Here is a 3,970-nt window from a genome sequence, read left to right as displayed (position 1 = left end):
ACAGATGCTTCAGACATAACCTGGTCAGGATGTCTAAAAGCTAAGAAAGCTATAAAAAGTTTGGAACAAGAAAAAGAATCAATAGATTCTAAATATTCCCCAAAGGAATTACTTTGCATGTATATTTCAGGGACTTTTACTCCAACAGAACAGAGATATACTACTCATGAAAAGGAAACTCTAGCAGCAATTAAATCTCTTAAGAAATGGAAAATTGATTTACTACCCAGAGAATTTACATTAAGGACAGATTCAAGTTACCTAACAGGTTTCATACGATATAATTTAAAAGTTGATTATAATCATGGACGATTGGTAAGATGGCAATTATTTTTGTTACAATATCCAATAAAAATTGAATATATTAAGGGTGACAAAAATGTTATTGCAGATACATTAACAAGAGAATGGAGTTCGTCTACAACGCATTAGATCAAGAAATTCAAAAATATGAACAAGAACTCGAAAAATGCAAGCATTGTTAGCAAATAAGGACACAGATCCAATCTCTCAAGAAGGCCATTGAAGCAATGAAATCAACACAACAAGCAAAACCATCAGAGTTCAGCCAGCTAAGTATGGTGGACAAATCAGGTGAAAAAAAAATTTCAGAAAATAAAACAATTGCTGAAATCATTAAAAAATCCACCTAAGATAAAAAATATTATGTAATTTATAATGGCCCCATGAAAGGAGTATATGATGCCTGGGAAAAAGCAGCACCATTCACACATCAATCAAGGATAATTCATAAAGGAGGGTTTCTAACACTGGAAGAGGCAAAAGAATCCTTCAGGGAATATGAAGCTCTCCATCCAGAGCAAACCCTAAAAAGAGCAGATAAAGCTCCAATTCAAACCCAAAGAACAGGGATAATAAGAAACATTTCTACAAGGGCTGAAATCAAGGAAAAGAAAAGGGTCTGTAAATCTAATCTCAGAGAAACCCTTAACATAGTCCTGAATTGGACTGAAGAAAAAAGGGCAATTTTGGGATATTATCCTATTGTCAAAGAACAGCTAACAAAGCTGGTTATATTTCCAGATGCTTCCCCATCTGATACCTATCAATTTTTTCAGTATGGATTAATTGATACAATTTTAATTTTTAATGATCTAAAAATTATTAGTGAGTTTCTTGCAGGATTCGTTGATGTGGTAAAGAGATTTAAAAATATGATTGACAATGTAAATCCAAGGGATATATTCCTAAAATTTACAAACAGTCAACCTATTTTTAATGAAGAAGAAGAATGCTTGGTTCCAGCACACCAAGTAATATTCATGTCTGTCTTCCCAGGAAATTTTCAACCAATTGATCAGATTCAAGATTTAACAATTTACAGTCATGAAGGAAGGCTAGCCAACACATTAGCAAGGGTCTTTGAAAGAACTCAAAAAATAACGAAGGAATCTCACACAAGGATTAATTATAAAAGTAGAAATACTCTACTTGTGTCCAGTAAAAGAAATGAAATTGAAGAAAGAGAGATGAGACTCTTGGTGGAATTTGAATCAGCATTCTACAACTTATCTGGACTCTTAGAAAAGCTCCCTGAAGGGATAAAGAGGAATCTCTACTATTTGATAAAAGACAGAGAAGACCACAAGTGCCAGCTATGTGCCTCAGAGATATCTGAAGAAAGCAATAATGAAACGGAATCAACTCACATGATGAAGGAAAAAGACAATACATCTGAGGGTCACATGATAAAAGAGGAGGACAGTGCATCTGAAGCATCTCTTAACATTATTGCATAGTGACGTAAGCACTTAGGTCATAGAGCACCAACAATGTAGCTGGTGCAAGAGAACAAACAATGACGTAAGCAATGACGTCATAAGAAGGGTAAGGATGAGAATTGTCCATCAAACCCAACTATTATAAATAGGTTGCTTAGGCAATTGTAGAAGGCATCAGACAATAGGAAGCAGGAGGCTAAGAGTACTCATATGCTAGGAGAGCAAGGAGGAAGCTGCCGAGGCGATTCTATAGTCTGAGGAAGAATTTTCTTAGGGAAAAATAATTCTAAACTCCCCTCTGGAGTTAGTATCTACAATCTCCCCTCTGGAGATAAAAACACCTTATGTAAAATATACTAAATAAAGGAAGTTTTTCTCCAGAAAGGTACATCTTCATCCTAGTCTTTCAGTTATGAATTATTTAGAAAGTTTAGAATTAACAGAAGAATCTGATTATTATAGATTAACTGCTTTATTAGATAATGAAAAACAGGCTGTTTTAAAAACAGAATTAAATCTCAAATCAAATGAAAATTTTAATAAACAAAATCTTTTAAAAGAAGTTTTTAATAGAAAAAATATAATATACTATGGAAAAATTCAACTGAGAAATATATGTAACCTATCAAGACAAGAAACAAGAGCTTTTTGAAAGAGAAAATCGGTTGAATTATTTACAGTTTTCTGAAATAAATCAAAGAGCATTTGAAGCTCTAAAAATAATCTATGACAAGTTAAAAAGAGAGGTTGAAGAGCTAGAAAAATTAATATAATCTCTAGAAAATAGTGATGAATCGATGATAGAATTTGCAGAAATCCTAAATAATGAAGCATACAAAGATTGAAAGACCAGAAAATAGAATAAAAAGAAAAAGGGCGAAAAAATTAAAAAGTAAAATAAAGGAGTATAAAAGGGAATTAGATAATCTTCAGATCGAAATTGATGACCTTATAATAAAAAGGATAGAAATAAGAATAAATATAAACAAATTGGAGTTAAACTTAAAAAATTTATAAATGCCTGGAAAACCATATTATGACTTAAAAGAATTAAAGCTGTTGAAAGAAAAAATGGAGAATGAAGTTGAAAAATTAAAAAGATATTTAGAAACAACAGAAAGTGTAGAAATAAAAGAAGTTATTAAAGATTTGAAAAATTATATTAAAGAAAAAGACAAACAGATAAAAGATTTTATATACAATAATTCATGCAAAAAAGAATATTATAAACTAAAATAAGATTAAAAAAAATTATAAAAATGAAATTAGAATTATAAATACTAGTAATAGTAGAAATGGACAACACTTTTGATTATGAATTTGCAAATTTTTCTATACAAATTATAAACTTATTCGAAGTAAAATACGAAGAGTTAATAGAAATTTCGAAAAAGAAATTAAAAGAAAAGTCGACTTTAAAATTTGGTATTAGAGCCAAGTTAACGATTAAGGGTAACACTTTTTCTTTAAGCAACACTTTTAGTGATACGCTTTTAAATTAATAAACAACCAAATAAAAATAAAAATCTGTAAATCTGTACCAAATTACATCTGTACACTAGATGGACCCAAAAAAAAACGTATTTATTCACGCTACACACGTTATGTTCCCCTGATTATATATTTGTTTTGGTCTTCGGTTTCAGCTTGACTTGATGATATTTTTGTGTAGCTGTGTGGATGTACGTTTTTTTGTTTTTTGGTAATATGTGTGGATATACGTTGATACATGAGGACCTTTCATTAAATGTTAATTAGGATAAAAATGGAAAAATATCTAATTATGCTGTTGAAATTACGGCAAGAAGGCCTCTCCCCACGTGGCACGCCACGACATGATAACTTTGTCCATTGACTTTGAATCTCTTGACCAAGCTAAAATTTTTCTAGTTTCTGCTGTATACCAAATAAACTAAAACACGTGATTTTAAGTAGGGAAAAAAAAGGACATCACTTTATCTTGAAGATAATGAAAAGAAGGAAATTCTCTCTTCCAAAGAATCCTTGACCTACACATTTGTTTGAAATATGAATGACATGAGTGTTCATAGTTGGATGAAGCGGATTTATTTTGGCCTACACCTGTCATATCCTGGTATATTTTTTAAACTTCTACCTGAATTCAAATAAGATATTTTAATAACGTAGCTCAATTTTATATTGGATTTGTATTGATTTAAATTTAAGTATAAACTAAAAAAATTTACAGTTAGATTTAAATTCGATTC

This window comes from Arachis ipaensis, chromosome B08 (genome assembly GCF_000816755.2).
Source record: "Arachis ipaensis cultivar K30076 chromosome B08, Araip1.1, whole genome shotgun sequence".
In the NCBI taxonomy this organism is placed as follows: Eukaryota; Viridiplantae; Streptophyta; class Magnoliopsida; order Fabales; family Fabaceae; genus Arachis; species Arachis ipaensis.
The sequence above is the reverse complement of the archived record's forward strand: the minus strand, read 5'-3'. Positions refer to the sequence as shown.